Source organism: Salmo salar, chromosome 03, assembly GCF_965601325.2.
Source record: "Salmo salar chromosome 03, fSalSal1, whole genome shotgun sequence".
Classification (NCBI taxonomy): Eukaryota; Metazoa; Chordata; class Actinopteri; order Salmoniformes; family Salmonidae; genus Salmo; species Salmo salar.
In genome coordinates, this window is record NC_138293.1 from 10,076,124 (window position 1) to 10,092,050 (window position 15,927).

Here is a 15,927-nt window from a genome sequence, read left to right on the forward strand (position 1 = left end):
TTGGCGCGTTGTGTTCAGTAATCCACTGGCTCAAAGGCGGTCAAAACACGCAGACGAATACGTCCGAACAGTACCGGTAAAGTTTGTTGAAACATGTCAAACGATTTTTATAATTAATCTTCAGGTTGGCAATTGTCTAAATACTCGATAATATTTCAACCGGACAATAGCGTATTCAATAGAAAGGAAAAACAACGACGGGCACGCACTTGGTCATGTGCGCAAACCAGCACTGCATGCTTCCTCAGTCCACTGACAGAAGGTCTCATTCTTCTTCATTTTTCAGAAAACAATCCTGAAACAATGTCTAAAGACTGTTGACATCTAGTGGAAGCCATAGGAACTGCAATCTGGGTCCTAACCCATTAGAAACTCAATAGGCATTCAATTGAAAACTTCCCACATCAAAAAAAATCCCACTTCCCGGATGGATTTTCCTCAGATTTTCACCTGCCATATCAGTTCTGTTATACTCACAGACATCATTTGAATGGTTTTGGAAACTTTAAAGTGTGTTCTATCCAAATCTACCATTTATATGCATATCCTAGATTCTGGGCCTGAGTAACAGGCAGTTTACTTTGGGCACTCTTCTCATCCAGATGTCGAATCACTTCCCCTAAGCCATAAGAAGTTAAAATCCGTGTTCGAAGACTGATTTAAGCCTGTGAATCAATCACACAGCATCATCTGATCTGGGAATTTGCAGTGTGACAGGCTTTTATGAGAGACAATTGTCATCTAAAGCAGAATTGGTTTGGTTGTTTTCGTTCGAGGTTTGTACTGTAAGCCACATTGGTACTTGTGTTGATTCATTGACTTCGCTGTTTAAAGAAGGTAGAGATTGCACACATAAAAACACTGACCACGACGTGATTTGAACACGCAACCTTCTGATCTGGAGTCAGACGCGCTACCGTTGCGCCACGAGGTCTAGACAAAACGCATCTTTGGAGGGGATGCCTAGTTCAGATTTCGTTGATTGTATCATTTGGAATGGAGGCCTGGATCTCTTGGGAAATGATTATCTGACAATGCCCCCTCGTCAGCACGTGCCTCTGCCCGACAGGTTAGGTGTATGAAAATAAGTAAATGCAGAGCCCGAATAGCTCAGTCGGTAGAGCATCAGACTTTTAATCTGAGGGTCCAGGGTTCAAGTCCCTGTTCGGGCGCTGCTTTAATGTTTACCTTCCTTCAGTAGGCAGTCTTTCCATACTTGCATTTGGTCAGATTTAAAAATGGCTTTACTGTGAAAGCATACCATGCGATTATCTGAGGACAGCGCCCCTCTTCCAAAAGCATACAAACATTTTCCAATCATATAGAGTCACGAAAGTCAGAAATAGCGATCAAATTAATCACTTACCTTTGAAGATTTTCATCTGGTTGCAGTCACAAGAGTCTCAGCTACACAATAAATGTTTGTTTTGTTCAATAAAGTCCCTCTTTATATCCCAAAATCTCAGTTTTGTTGGCGCGTTGTGTTCAGTAATCCACTGGCTCAAAGGCGGTCAAAACACGCAGACGAATACGTCCGAACAGTACCGGTAAAGTTTGTTGAAACATGTCAAACGATTTTTATAATTAATCTTCAGGTTGGCAATTGTCTAAATACTCGATAATATTTCAACCGGACAATAGCGTATTCAATAGAAAGGAAAAACAACGACGGGCACGCACTTGGTCATGTGCGCAAACCAGCACTGCATGCTTCCTCAGTCCACTGACAGAAGGTCTCATTCTTCTTCATTTTTCAGAAAACAATCCTGAAACAATGTCTAAAGACTGTTGACATCTAGTGGAAGCCATAGGAACTGCAATCTGGGTCCTAACCCATTAGAAACTCAATAGGCATTCAATTGAAAACTTCCCACGTCAAATAAAGTCCCACTTCCCGGATGGATTTTCCTCAGATTTTCACCTGCCATATCAGTTCTGTTATACTCACAGACATCATTTGAACGGTTTTGGAAACTTTAAAGTGTGTTCTATCCAGATCTACCATTTATATGCATATCCTAGATTCTGGGCCTGAGTAACAGGCAGTTTACTTTGGGCACTCTTCTCATCCAGATGTCAAATCACTTCCCCTAAGCCATAAGAAGTTAAAATCCGTGTTCGAAGACTGATTTAAGCCTGTGAATCAATCACACAGCATCATCTGATCTGGGAATTTGCAGTGTGACAGGCTTTTATGAGAGACAATTGTCATCTAAAGCAGAATTGGTTTGGTTGTTTTCGTTCGAGGTTTGTACTGTAAGCCACATTGGTACTTGTGTTGATTCATTGACTTCGCTGTTTAAAGGAGGTAGAGATTGCACACATAAAAACACTGACCACGACGTGATTTGAACACGCAACCTTCTGATCTGGAGTCAGACGCGCTACCGTTGCGCCACGAGGTCTAGACAAAACACAACTTTGGAGGGGATGCCTAGTTCAGATTTCGTTGATTGTATCATTTGGAATGGAGGCCTGGATCTCTTGGGAAATGTATTATCTGACAATGCCCCCTCGTCAGCACGTGCCTCTGCCCGACAGGTTAGGTGTATGAAAATAAGTAAATGCAGAGCCCGAATAGCTCAGTCGGTAGAGGATCAGACTTTTAATCTGAGGGTCCAGGGTTCAAGTCCCTGTTCGGGCGCTGCTTTAATGTTCACCTTCCTTCAGTAGGCAGTCTTTCCATACTTGCATTTGGTCAGATTTAAAAATGGCTTTACAGCGAAAGCATACCATGCGATTATCTGAGGACAGCGCCCCTCTTCCAAAAGCATACAAACATTTTCCAATCGTATAGAGTCACGAAAGTCAGAAATAGCGATCAAATTAATCACTTACCTTTGAAGATTTTCATCTGGTTGCAGTCACAAGAGTCTCAGCTACACAATAAATGTTTGTTTTGTTCAATAAAGTCCCTCTTTATATCCCAAAAACTCAGTTTTGTTGGCGCGTTGTGTTCAGTAATCCACTGGCTCAAAGGCGGTCAAAACACGCAGACGAATACGTCCGAACAGTACCGGTAAAGTTTGTTGAAACATGTCAAACGATTTTTATAATTAATCTTCAGGTTGGCAATTGTCTAAATACTCGATAATATTTCAACCGGACAATAGCGTATTCAATAGAAAGGAAAAACAACGACGGGCACGCACTTGGTCATGTGCGCAAACCAGCACTGCATGCTTCCTCAGTCCACTGACAGAAGGTCTCATTCTTCTTCATTTTTCAGAAAACAATCCTGAAACAATGTCTAAAGACTGTTGACATCTAGTGGAAGCCATAGGAACTGCAATCTGGGTCCTAACCCATTAGAAACTCAATAGGCATTCAATTGAAAACTTCCCACATCAAAAAAAATCCCACTTCCCGGATGGATTTTCCTCAGATTTTCACCTGCCATATCAGTTCTGTTATACTCACAGACATCATTTGAATGGTTTTGGAAACTTTAAAGTGTGTTCTATCCAAATCTACCATTTATATGCATATCCTAGATTCTGGGCCTGAGTAACAGGCAGTTTACTTTGGGCACTCTTCTCATCCAGATGTCGAATCACTTCCCCTAAGCCATAAGAAGTTAAAATCCGTGTTCGAAGACTGATTTAAGCCTGTGAATCAATCACACAGCATCATCTGATCTGGGAATTTGCAGTGTGACAGGCTTTTATGAGAGACAATTGTCATCTAAAGCAGAATTGGTTTGGTTGTTTTCGTTCGAGGTTTGTACTGTAAGCCACATTGGTACTTGTGTTGATTCATTGACTTCGCTGTTTAAAGAAGGTAGAGATTGCACACATAAAAACACTGACCACGACGTGATTTGAACACGCAACCTTCTGATCTGGAGTCAGACGCGCTACCGTTGCGCCACGAGGTCTAGACAAAACGCATCTTTGGAGGGGATGCCTAGTTCAGATTTCGTTGATTGTATCATTTGGAATGGAGGCCTGGATCTCTTGGGAAATGATTATCTGACAATGCCCCCTCGTCAGCACGTGCCTCTGCCCGACAGGTTAGGTGTATGAAAATAAGTAAATGCAGAGCCCGAATAGCTCAGTCGGTAGAGCATCAGACTTTTAATCTGAGGGTCCAGGGTTCAAGTCCCTGTTCGGGCGCTGCTTTAATGTTTACCTTCCTTCAGTAGGCAGTCTTTCCATACTTGCATTTGGTCAGATTTAAAAATGGCTTTACTGCGAAAGCATACCATGCGATTATCTGAGGACAGCGCCCCTCTTCCAAAAGCATACAAACATTTTCCAATCATATAGAGTCACGAAAGTCAGAAATAGCGATCAAATTAATCACTTACCTTTGAAGATTTTCATCTGGTTGCAGTCACAAGAGTCTCAGCTACACAATAAATGTTTGTTTTGTTCAATAAAGTCCCTCTTTATATCCCAAAATCTCAGTTTTGTTGGCGCGTTGTGTTCAGTAATCCACTGGCTCAAAGGCGGTCAAAACACGCAGACGAATACGTCCGAACAGTACCGGTAAAGTTTGTTGAAACATGTCAAACGATTTTTATAATTAATCTTCAGGTTGGCAATTGTCTAAATACTCGATAATATTTCAACCGGACAATAGCGTATTCAATAGAAAGGAAAAACAACGACGGGCACGCACTTGGTCATGTGCGCAAACCAGCACTGCATGCTTCCTCAGTCCACTGACAGAAGGTCTCATTCTTCTTCATTTTTCAGAAAACAATCCTGAAACAATGTCTAAAGACTGTTGACATCTAGTGGAAGCCATAGGAACTGCAATCTGGGTCCTAACCCATTAGAAACTCAATAGGCATTCAATTGAAAACTTCCCACGTCAAATAAAGTCCCACTTCCCGGATGGATTTTCCTCAGATTTTCACCTGCCATATCAGTTCTGTTATACTCACAGACATCATTTGAACGGTTTTGGAAACTTTAAAGTGTGTTCTATCCAAATCTACCATTTATATGCATATCCTAGATTCTGGGCCTGAGTAACAGGCAGTTTACTTTGGGCACTCTTCTCATCCAGATGTCGAATCACTTCCCCTAAGCCATAAGAAGTTAAAATCCGTGTTCGAAGACTGATTTAAGCCTGTCAATCAATCACACAGCATCATCTGATCTGGGAATTTGCAGTGTGACAGGCTTTTATGAGAGACAATTGTCATCTAAAGCAGAATTGGTTTGGTTGTTTTCGTTCGAGGTTTGTACTGTAAGCCACATTGGTACTTGTGTTGATTCATTGACTTCGCTGTTTAAAGAAGGTAGAGATTGCACACATAAAAACACTGACCACGACGTGATTTGAACACGCAACCTTCTGATCTGGAGTCAGACGCGCTACCGTTGCGCCACGAGGTCTAGACAAAACGCATCTTTGGAGGGGATGCCTAGTTCAGATTTCGTTGATTGTATCATTTGGAATGGAGGCCTGGATCTCTTGGGAAATGTATTATCTGACAATGCCCCCTCGTCAGCACGTGCCTCTGCCCGACAGGTTAGGTGTATGAAAATAAGTAAATGCAGAGCCCGAATAGCTCAGTCGGTAGAGCATCAGACTTTTAATCTGAGGGTCCAGGGTTCAAGTCCCTGTTCGGGCGCTGCTTTAATGTTCACCTTCCTTCAGTAGGCAGTCTTTCCATACTTGCATTTGGTCAGATTTAAAAATGGCTTTACTGCGAAAGCATACCATGCGATTATCTGAGGACAGCGCCCCTCTTCCAAAAGCATACAAACATTTTCCAATCATATAGAGTCACGAAAGTCAGAAATAGCGATCAAATTAATCACTTACCTTTGAAGATTTTCATCTGGTTGCAGTCACAAGAGTCTCAGCTACACAATAAATGTTTGTTTTGTTCAATAAAGTCCCTCTTTATATCCCAAAATCTCAGTTTTGTTGGCGCGTTGTGTTCAGTAATCCACTGGCTCAAAGGCGGTCAAAACACGCAGACGAATACGTCCGAACAGTACCGGTAAAGTTTGTTGAAACATGTCAAACGATTTTTATAATTAATCTTCAGGTTGGCAATTGTCTAAATACTCGATAATATTTCAACCGGACAATAGCGTATTCAATAGAAAGGAAAAACAACGACGGGCACGCACTTGGTCATGTGCGCAAACCAGCACTGCATGCTTCCTCAGTCCACTGACAGAAGGTCTCATTCTTCTTCATTTTTCAGAAAACAATCCTGAAACAATGTCTAAAGACTGTTGACATCTAGTGGAAGCCATAGGAACTGCAATCTGGGTCCTAACCCATTAGAAACTCAATAGGCATTCAATTGAAAACTTCCCACGTCAAATAAAGTCCCACTTCCCGGATGGATTTTCCTCAGATTTTCACCTGCCATATCAGTTCTGTTATACTCACAGACATCATTTGAACGGTTTTGGAAACTTTAAAGTGTGTTCTATCCAAATCTACCATTTATATGCATATCCTAGATTCTGGGTCTGAGTAACAGGCAGTTTACTTTGGGCACTCTTCTCATCCAGATGTCGAATCACTTCCCCTAAGCCATAAGAAGTTAAAATCCGTGTTCGAAGACTGATTTAAGCCTGTCAATCAATCACACAGCATCATCTGATCTGGGAATTTGCAGTGTGACAGGCTTTTATGAGAGACAATTGTCATCTAAAGCAGAATTGGTTTGGTTGTTTTCGTTCGAGGTTTGTACTGTAAGCCACATTGGTACTTGTGTTGATTCATTGACTTCGCTGTTTAAAGAAGGTAGAGATTGCACACATCAAAACACTGACCACGACGTGATTTGAACACGCAACCTTCTGATCTGGAGTCAGACGCGCTACCGTTGCGCCACGAGGTCTAGACAAAACGCATCTTTGGAGGGGATGCCTAGTTCAGATTTCGTTGATTGTATCATTTGGAATGGAGGCCTGGATCTCTTGGGAAATGATTATCTGACAATGCCCCCTCGTCAGCACGTGCCTCTGCCCGACAGGTTAGGTGTATGAAAATAAGTAAATGCAGAGCCCGAATAGCTCAGTCGGTAGAGCATCAGACTTTTAATCTGAGGGTCCAGGGTTCAAGTCCCTGTTCGGGCGCTGCTTTAATGTTTACCTTCCTTCAGTAGGCAGTCTTTCCATACTTGCATTTGGTCAGATTTAAAAATGGCTTTACTGCGAAAGCATACCATGCGATTATCTGAGGACAGCGCCCCTCTTCCAAAAGCATACAAACATTTTCCAATCATATAGAGTCACGAAAGTCAGAAATAGCGATCAAATTAATCACTTACCTTTGAAGATTTTCATCTGGTTGCAGTCACAAGAGTCTCAGCTACACAATAAATGTTTGTTTTGTTCAATAAAGTCCCTCTTTATATCCCAAAATCTCAGTTTTGTTGGCGCGTTGTGTTCAGTAATCCACTGGCTCAAAGGCGGTCAAAACACGCAGACGAATACGTCCGAACAGTACCGGTAAAGTTTGTTGAAACATGTCAAACGATTTTTATAATTAATCTTCAGGTTGGCAATTGTCTAAATACTCGATAATATTTCAACCGGACAATAGCGTATTCAATAGAAAGGAAAAACAACGACGGGCACGCACTTGGTCATGTGCGCAAACCAGCACTGCATGCTTCCTCAGTCCACTGACAGAAGGTCTCATTCTTCTTCATTTTTCAGAAAACAATCCTGAAACAATGTCTAAAGACTGTTGACATCTAGTGGAAGCCATAGGAACTGCAATCTGGGTCCTAACCCATTAGAAACTCAATAGGCATTCAATTGAAAACTTCCCACGTCAAATAAAGTCCCACTTCCCGGATGGATTTTCCTCAGATTTTCACCTGCCATATCAGTTCTGTTATACTCACAGACATCATTTGAACGGTTTTGGAAACTTTAAAGTGTGTTCTATCCAAATCTACCATTTATATGCATATCCTAGATTCTGGGTCTGAGTAACAGGCAGTTTACTTTGGGCACTCTTCTCATCCAGATGTCGAATCACTTCCCCTAAGCCATAAGAAGTTAAAATCCGTGTTCGAAGACTGATTTAAGCCTGTCAATCAATCACACAGCATCATCTGATCTGGGAATTTGCAGTGTGACAGGCTTTTATGAGAGACAATTGTCATCTAAAGCAGAATTGGTTTGGTTGTTTTCGTTCGAGGTTTGTACTGTAAGCCACATTGGTACTTGTGTTGATTCATTGACTTCGCTGTTTAAAGAAGGTAGAGATTGCACACATAAAAACACTGACCACAACGTGTTTTGAACACGCAACCTTCTGATCTGGAGTCAGACGCACTACCGTTGCGCCACGAGGTCTAGACGAAACGCATCTTTGGAGGGGATGCCTAGTTCAGATTTCGTTGATTGTATCATTTGGAATGGAGGCCTGGATCTCTTGGGAAATGTATTATCTGACAATGCCCCCTCGTCAGCACGTGCCTCTGCCCGACAGGTTAGGTGTATGAAAATAAGTAAATGCAGAGCCCGAATAGCTCAGTAGGTAGAGCATCAGACTTTTAATCTGAGGGTCCAGGGTTCAAGTCCCTGTTCGGGCGCTGCATTAATGTTCACCTTCCTTCACTAGGCAGTCTTTCCATACTTGCATTTGGTCAGATTTAAAAATGGCTTTACAGCGAAAGCATACCATGTGATTATCTGAGGACAGCGCCCCTCTTCCAAAAGCATACAAACATTTTCCAATCATATAGAGTCACGAAAGTCAGAAATAGCGATCAAATTAATCACTTACCTTTGAAGATTTTCATCTGGTTGCAGTCACAAGAGTCTCAGCTACACAATAAATGTTTGTTTTGTTCAATAAAGTCCCTCTTTATATCCCAAAATCTCAGTTTTGTTGGCGCGTTGTGTTCAGTAATCCACTGGCTCAAAGGCGGTCAAAACACGCAGACGAATACGTCCGAACAGTACCGGTAAAGTTTGTTGAAACATGTCAAACGATTTTTATAATTAATCTTCAGGTTGGCAATTGTCTAAATACTCGATAATATTTCAACCGGACAATAGCGTATTCAATAGAAAGGAAAAACAACGACGGGCACGCACTTGGTCATGTGCGCAAACCAGCACTGCATGCTTCCTCAGTCCACTGACAGAAGGTCTCATTCTTCTTCATTTTTCAGAAAACAATCCTGAAACAATGTCTAAAGACTGTTGACATCTAGTGGAAGCCATAGGAACTGCAATCTGGGTCCTAACCCATTAGAAACTCAATAGGCATTCAATTGAAAACTTCCCACGTCAAATAAAGTCCCACTTCCCGGATGGATTTTCCTCAGATTTTCACCTGCCATATCAGTTCTGTTATACTCACAGACATCATTTGAACGGTTTTGGAAACTTTAAAGTGTGTTCTATCCAAATCTACCATTTATATGCATATCCTAGATTCTGGGCCTGAGTAACAGGCAGTTTACTTTGGGCACTCTTCTCATCCAGATGTCGAATCACTTCCCCTAAGCCATAAGAAGTTAAAATCCGTGTTCGAAGACTGATTTAAGCCTGTGAATCAATCACACAGCATCATCTGATCTGGGAATTTGCAGTGTGACAGGCTTTTATGAGAGACAATTGTCATCTAAAGCAGAATTGGTTTGGTTGTTTTCGTTCGAGGTTTGTACTGTAAGCCACATTGGTACTTGTGTTGATTCATTGACTTCGCTGTTTAAAGAAGGTAGAGATTGCACACATAAAAACACTGACCACAACGTGATTTGAACACGCAACCTTCTGATCTGGAGTCAGACGCGCTAGCGTTGCGCCACGAGGTGTAGACGAAACGCATCTTTGGAGGGGATGCCTAGTTCAGATTTCGTTGATTGTATCATTTGGAATGGAGGCCTGGATCTCTTGGGAAATGATTATCTGACAATGCCCCCTCGTCAGCACGTGCCTCTGCCCGACAGGTTAGGTGTATGAAAATAAGTAAATGCAGAGCCCGAATAGCTCAGTCGGTAGAGCATCAGACTTTTAATCTGAGGGTCCAGGGTTCAAGTCCCTGTTCGGGCGCTGCTTTAATGTTTACCTTCCTTCAGTAGGCAGTCTTTCCATACTTGCATTTGGTCAGATTTAAAAATGGCTTTACTGCGAAAGCATACCATACGATTATCTGAGGACAGCGCCCCTCTTCCAAAAGCATACAAACATTTTCCAATCATATAGAGTCACGAAAGTCAGAAATAGCCATCAAATTAATCACTTACCTTTGAAGATTTTCATCTGGTTGCAGTCACAAGAGTCTCAGCTACACAATAAATGTTTGTTTTGTTCAATAAAGTCCCTCTTTATATCCCAAAATCTCAGTTTTGTTGGCGCGTTGTGTTCAGTAATCCACTGGCTCAAAGGCGGTCAAAACACGCAGACGAATACGTCCGAACAGTACCGGTAAAGTTTGTTGAAACATGTCAAACGATTTTTATAATTAATCTTCAGGTTGGCAATTGTCTAAATACTCGATAATATTTCAACCGGACAATAGCGTATTCAATAGAAAGGAAAAACAACGACGGGCACGCACTTGGTCATGTGCGCAAACCAGCACTGCATGCTTCCTCAGTCCACTGACAGAAGGTCTCATTCTTCTTCATTTTTCAGAAAACAATCCTGAAACAATGTCTAAAGACTGTTGACATCTAGTGGAAGCCATAGGAACTGCAATCTGGGTCCTAACCCATTAGAAACTCAATAGGCATTCAATTGAAAACTTCCCACGTCAAATAAAGTCCCACTTCCCGGATGGATTTTCCTCAGATTTTCACCTGCCATATCAGTTCTGTTATATTCACAGACATCATTTGAACGGTTTTGGAAACTTTAAAGTGTGTTCTATCCAAATCTACCATTTATATGCATATCCTAGATTCTGGGCCTGAGTAACAGGCAGTTTACTTTGGGCACTCTTCTCATCCAGATGTCGAATCACTTCCCCTAAGCCATAAGAAGTTAAAATCCGTGTTCGAAGACTGATTTAAGCCTGTGAATCAATCACACAGCATCATCTGATCTGGGAATTTGCAGTCTGACAGGCTTTTATGAGAGACAATTGTCATCTAAAGCAGAATTGGTTTGGTTGTTTTCGTTCGAGGTTTGTACTGTAAGCCACATTGGTACTTGTGTTGATTCATTGACTTCGCTGTTTAAAGAAGGTAGAGATTGCACACATAAAAACACTGACCACAACGTGATTTGAACACGCAACCTTCTGATCTGGAGTCAGACGCGCTACCGTTGCGCCACGAGGTCTAGACAAAACACATCTTTGGAGGGGATGCCTAGTTCAGATTTCGTTGATTGTATCATTTGGAATGGAGGCCTGGATCTCTTGGGAAATGATTATCTGACAATGCCCCCTCGTCAGCACGTGCCTCTGCCCGACAGGTTAGGTGTATGAAAATAAGTAAATGCAGAGCCCGAATAGCTCAGTCGGTAGAGCATCAGACTTTTAATCTGAGGGTCCAGGTTTCAAGTCCCTGTTAGGGCGCTGCTTTAATGTTTACCTTCCTTCAGTAGGCAGTCTTTCCATACTTGCATTTGGTCAGATTTATAAATGGCTTTACTGCGAAAGCATACCATGCGATTATCTGAGGACAGCGCCCCTCTTCCAAAAGCATACAAACATTTTCCAATCATATAGAGTCACGAAAGTCAGAAATAGCCATCAAATTAATCACTTACCTTTGAAGATTTTCATCTGGTTGCAGTCACAAGAGTCTCAGCTACACAATAAATGTTTGTTTTGTTCAATAAAGTCCCTCTTTATATCCCAAAATCTCAGTTTTGTTGGCGCGTTGTGTTCAGTAATCCACTGGCTCAAAGGCGGTCAAAACACGCAGACGAATACGTCCGAACAGTACCGGTAAAGTTTGTTGAAACATGTCAAACGATTTTTATAATTAATCTTCAGGTTGGCAATTGTCTAAATACTCGATAATATTTCAACCGGACAATAGCGTATTCAATAGAAAGGAAAAACAACGACGGGCACGCACTTGGTCATGTGCGCAAACCAGCACTGCATGCTTCCTCAGTCCACTGACAGAAGGTCTCATTCTTCTTCATTTTTCAGAAAACAATCCTGAAACAATGTCTAAAGACTGTTGACATCTAGTGGAAGCCATAGGAACTGCAATCTGGGTCCTAACCCATTAGAAACTCAATAGGCATTCAATTGAAAACTTCCCACGTCAAATAAAGTCCCACTTCCCGGATGGATATCCCTCAGATTTTCACCTGCCATATCAGTTCTGTTATACTCACAGACATCATTTGAACGGTTTTGGAAACTTTAAAGTGTGTTCTATCCAAATCTACCATTTATATGCATATCCTAGATTCTGGGCCTGAGTAACAGGCAGTTTACTTTGGGCACTCTTCTCATCCAGATGTCGAATCACTTCCCCTAAGCCATAAGAAGTTAAAATCCGTGTTCGAAGACTGATTTAAGCCTGTGAATCAATCACACAGCATCATCTGATCTGGGAATTTGCAGTGTGACAGGCTTTTATGAGAGACAATTGTCATCTAAAGCAGAATTGGTTTGGTTGTTTTCGTTCGAGGTTTGTACTGTAAGCCACATTGGTACTTGTGTTGATTCATTGACTTCGCTGTTTAAAGGAGGTAGAGATTGCACACATAAAAACACTGACCACAACGTGATTTGAACACGCAACCTTCTGATCTGGAGTCAGACGCGCTAGCGTTGCGCCACGAGGTGTAGACGAAACGCATCTTTGGAGGGGATGCCTAGTTCAGATTTCGTTGATTGTATCATTTGGAATGGAGGCCTGGATCTCTTGGGAAATGATTATCTGACAATGCCCCCTCGTCAGCACGTGCCTCTGCCCGACAGGTTAGGTGTATGAAAATAAGTAAATGCAGAGCCCGAATAGCTCAGTCGGTAGAGCATCAGACTTTTAATCTGAGGGTCCAGGGTTCAAGTACCTGTTCGGGCGCTGCTTTAATGTTTACCTTCCTTCAGTAGGCAGTCTTTCAAAACTTGCATTTGGTCAGATTTAAAAATGGCTTTACTGCGAAAGCATACCATGCGATTATCTGAGGACAGCGCCCCTCTTCCAAAAGCATACAAACATTTTCCAATCATATAGAGTCACGAAAGTCAGAAATAGCCATCAAATTAATCACTTACCTTTGAAGATTTTCATCTGGTTGCAGTCACAAGAGTCTCAGCTACACAATAAATGTTTGTTTTGTTCAATAAAGTCCCTCTTTATATCCCAAAATCTCAGTTTTGTTGGCGCGTTGTGTTCAGTAATCCACTGGCTCAAAGGCGGTCAAAACACGCAGACGAATACGTCCGAACAGTACCGGTAAAGTTTGTTGAAACATGTCAAACGATTTTTATAATTAATCTTCAGGTTGGCAATTGTCTAAATACTCGATAATATTTCAACCGGACAATAGCGTATTCAATAGAAAGGAAAAACAACGACGGGCACGCACTTGGTCATGTGCGCAAACCAGCACTGCATGCTTCCTCAGTCCACTGACAGAAGGTCTCATTCTTCTTCATTTTTCAGAAAACAATCCTGAAACAATGTCTAAAGACTGTTGACATCTAGTGGAAGCCATAGGAACTGCAATCTGGGTCCTAACCCATTAGAAACTCAATAGGCATTCAATTGAAAACTTCCCACATCAAAAAAAATCCCACTTCCCGGATGGATTTTCCTCAGATTTTCACCTGCCATATCAGTTCTGTTATACTCACAGACATCATTTGAATGGTTTTGGAAACTTTAAAGTGTGTTCTATCCAAATATACCATTTATATGCATATCCTAGATTCTGGGCCTGAGTAACAGGCAGTTTACTTTGGGCACTCTTCTCATCCAGATGTCGAATCACTTCCCCTAAGCCATAAGAAGTTAAAATCCGTGTTCGAAGACTGATTTAAGCCTGTGAATCAATCACACAGCATCATCTGATCTGGGAATTTGCAGTGTGACAGGCTTTTAGGAGAGACAATTGTCATCTAAAGAAGAATTGGTTTGGTTGTTTTCGTTCGAGGTTTGTACTGTAAGCCACATTGGTACTTGTGTTGATTCATTGACTTCGCTGCTTAAAGAAGGTAGAGATTGCACACATAAAAACACTGACCACAACGTGATTTGAACACGCAACCTTCTGATCTGGAGTCAGACGCGCTACCATTGCGCCACGAGGTCTAGACAAAATGCATCTTTGGAGGGGATGCCTAGTTCAGATTTCGTTGATTGTATCATTTGGAATGGAGGCCTGGATCTCTTGGGAAATGATTATCTGACAATGCCCCCTCGTCAGCACGTGCCTCTGCCCGACAGGTTAGGTGTATGAAAATAAGTAAATGCAGAGCCCGAATAGCTCAGTCGGTAGAGCATCAGACTTTTAATCTGAGGGTCCAGGGTTCAAGTCCCTGTTCGGGCGCTGCTTTAATGTTCACCTTCCTTCAGTAGGCAGTCTTTCCATACTTGCATTTGGTCAGATTTAAAAATGGCTTTACTGCGAAAGCATACCATGCGATTATCTGAGGACAGCGCCCCTCTTCCAAAAGCATACAAACATTTTCCAATCATATAGAGTCACGAAAGTCAGAAATAGCCATCAAATTAATCACTTACCTTTGAAGATTTTCATCTGGTTGCAGTCACAAGAGTCTCAGCTACACAATAAATGTTTGTTTTGTTCAATAAAGTCTCTCTTTATATCCCAAAATCTCAGTTTTGTTGGCGCGTTGTGTTCAGTAATCCACTGGCTCAAAGGCGGTCAAAACACGCAGACGAATACGTCCGAACAGTACCGGTAAAGTTTGTTGAAACATGTCAAACGATTTTTATAATTAATCTTCAGGTTGGCAATTGTCTAAATACTCGATAATATTTCAACCGGACAATAGCGTATTCAATAGAAAGGAAAAACAACGACGGGCACGCACTTGGTCATGTGCGCAAACCAGCACTGCATGCTTCCTCAGTCCACTGACAGAAGGTCTCATTCTTCTTCATTTTTCAGAAAACAATCCTGAAACAATGTCTAAAGACTGTTGACATCTAGTGGAAGCCATAGGAACTGCAATCTGGGTCCTAACCCATTAGAAACTCAATAGGCATTCAATTGAAAACTTCCCACGTCAAATAAAGTCCCACTTCCCGGATGGATATCCCTCAGATTTTCACCTGCCATATCAGTTCTGTTATACTCACAGACGTCATTTGAACGGTTTTGGAAACTTTAAAGTGTGTTCTATCCAAATCTACCATTTATATGCATATCCTAGATTCTGGGCCTGAGTAACAGGCAGTTTACTTTGGGCACTCTTCTCATCCAGATGTCGAATCACTTCCCCTAAGCCATAAGAAGTTAAAATCCGTGTTCGAAGACTGATTTAAGCCTGTGAATCAATCACACAGCATCATCTGATCTGGGAATTTGCAGTGTGACAGGCTTTTATGAGAGACAATTGTCATCTAAAGAAGAATTGGTTTGGTTGTTTTCGTTCGAGGTTTGTACTGTAAGCCACATTGGTACTTGTGTTGATTCATTGACTTCGCTGTTTAAAGAAGGTAGAGATTGCACACATAAAAACACTGAACACAACGTGATTTGAACACGCAACCTTCTGATCTGGAGTCAGACGCGCTACCGTTGCGCCACGAGGTCTAGACAAAACGCGTCTTTGGAGGGGATGCCTAGTTCAGATTTCGTTGATTGTATCATTTGGAATGGAGGCCTGGATCTCTTGGGAAATGTATTATCTGACAATGCCCCCTCGTCAGCACGTGCCTCTGCCCGACAGGTTAGGTGTATGAAAATAAGTAAATGCAGAGCCCGAATAGCTCAGTCGGTAGAGCATCAGACTTTTAATCTGAGGGTCCAGGGTTCAAGTCCCTGTTCGGGCGCTGCTTTAATGTTCACCTTCCTTCAGTAGGCAGTCTTTCCA

At 41.9% G+C, this 15,927-nt stretch overlaps 19 non-coding genes across 19 annotated transcripts; 10 read left to right on the forward strand and 9 right to left on the reverse strand.

Moving 5' to 3' along the window:
• Window positions 1-862: 862 nt before the first annotated feature.
• trnaw-cca (transfer RNA tryptophan (anticodon CCA)) lies at window positions 863-934 on the reverse strand. The gene has a single exon. It is a non-coding gene; the product is annotated as a tRNA-Trp (tRNA).
• A 165-nt stretch (window positions 935-1,099) lies between these two features.
• Window positions 1,100-1,172, forward strand: trnak-uuu (transfer RNA lysine (anticodon UUU)). Its single transcript has one exon. It is a non-coding gene; the product is annotated as a tRNA-Lys (tRNA).
• Window positions 1,173-2,333: 1,161 nt separating this feature from the next.
• Window positions 2,334-2,405, reverse strand: trnaw-cca (transfer RNA tryptophan (anticodon CCA)). The gene has a single exon. It is a non-coding gene; the product is annotated as a tRNA-Trp (tRNA).
• A 166-nt stretch (window positions 2,406-2,571) lies between these two features.
• Window positions 2,572-2,644, forward strand: trnak-uuu (transfer RNA lysine (anticodon UUU)). Its single transcript has one exon. It is a non-coding gene; the product is annotated as a tRNA-Lys (tRNA).
• A 1,161-nt stretch (window positions 2,645-3,805) lies between these two features.
• Window positions 3,806-3,877, reverse strand: trnaw-cca (transfer RNA tryptophan (anticodon CCA)). The gene has a single exon. It is a non-coding gene; the product is annotated as a tRNA-Trp (tRNA).
• Window positions 3,878-4,042: 165 nt separating this feature from the next.
• Window positions 4,043-4,115, forward strand: trnak-uuu (transfer RNA lysine (anticodon UUU)). The gene has a single exon. It is a non-coding gene; the product is annotated as a tRNA-Lys (tRNA).
• Window positions 4,116-5,276: 1,161 nt separating this feature from the next.
• Window positions 5,277-5,348, reverse strand: trnaw-cca (transfer RNA tryptophan (anticodon CCA)). The gene has a single exon. It is a non-coding gene; the product is annotated as a tRNA-Trp (tRNA).
• Window positions 5,349-5,514: 166 nt separating this feature from the next.
• Window positions 5,515-5,587, forward strand: trnak-uuu (transfer RNA lysine (anticodon UUU)). The gene has a single exon. It is a non-coding gene; the product is annotated as a tRNA-Lys (tRNA).
• Window positions 5,588-6,748: 1,161 nt separating this feature from the next.
• trnaw-cca (transfer RNA tryptophan (anticodon CCA)) lies at window positions 6,749-6,820 on the reverse strand. The gene has a single exon. It is a non-coding gene; the product is annotated as a tRNA-Trp (tRNA).
• Window positions 6,821-6,985: 165 nt separating this feature from the next.
• Window positions 6,986-7,058, forward strand: trnak-uuu (transfer RNA lysine (anticodon UUU)). Its single transcript has one exon. It is a non-coding gene; the product is annotated as a tRNA-Lys (tRNA).
• A 1,161-nt stretch (window positions 7,059-8,219) lies between these two features.
• On the reverse strand, window positions 8,220-8,291 carry trnaw-cca (transfer RNA tryptophan (anticodon CCA)). The gene has a single exon. It is a non-coding gene; the product is annotated as a tRNA-Trp (tRNA).
• A 166-nt stretch (window positions 8,292-8,457) lies between these two features.
• Window positions 8,458-8,530, forward strand: trnak-uuu (transfer RNA lysine (anticodon UUU)). Its single transcript has one exon. It is a non-coding gene; the product is annotated as a tRNA-Lys (tRNA).
• A 1,398-nt stretch (window positions 8,531-9,928) lies between these two features.
• trnak-uuu (transfer RNA lysine (anticodon UUU)) lies at window positions 9,929-10,001 on the forward strand. The gene has a single exon. It is a non-coding gene; the product is annotated as a tRNA-Lys (tRNA).
• Window positions 10,002-11,162: 1,161 nt separating this feature from the next.
• Window positions 11,163-11,234, reverse strand: trnaw-cca (transfer RNA tryptophan (anticodon CCA)). Its single transcript has one exon. It is a non-coding gene; the product is annotated as a tRNA-Trp (tRNA).
• A 1,636-nt stretch (window positions 11,235-12,870) lies between these two features.
• Window positions 12,871-12,943, forward strand: trnak-uuu (transfer RNA lysine (anticodon UUU)). Its single transcript has one exon. It is a non-coding gene; the product is annotated as a tRNA-Lys (tRNA).
• Window positions 12,944-14,104: 1,161 nt separating this feature from the next.
• On the reverse strand, window positions 14,105-14,176 carry trnaw-cca (transfer RNA tryptophan (anticodon CCA)). Its single transcript has one exon. It is a non-coding gene; the product is annotated as a tRNA-Trp (tRNA).
• A 165-nt stretch (window positions 14,177-14,341) lies between these two features.
• trnak-uuu (transfer RNA lysine (anticodon UUU)) lies at window positions 14,342-14,414 on the forward strand. Its single transcript has one exon. It is a non-coding gene; the product is annotated as a tRNA-Lys (tRNA).
• A 1,161-nt stretch (window positions 14,415-15,575) lies between these two features.
• Window positions 15,576-15,647, reverse strand: trnaw-cca (transfer RNA tryptophan (anticodon CCA)). The gene has a single exon. It is a non-coding gene; the product is annotated as a tRNA-Trp (tRNA).
• A 166-nt stretch (window positions 15,648-15,813) lies between these two features.
• trnak-uuu (transfer RNA lysine (anticodon UUU)) lies at window positions 15,814-15,886 on the forward strand. Its single transcript has one exon. It is a non-coding gene; the product is annotated as a tRNA-Lys (tRNA).
• The last annotated feature ends 41 nt before the right edge of the window (window positions 15,887-15,927 follow it).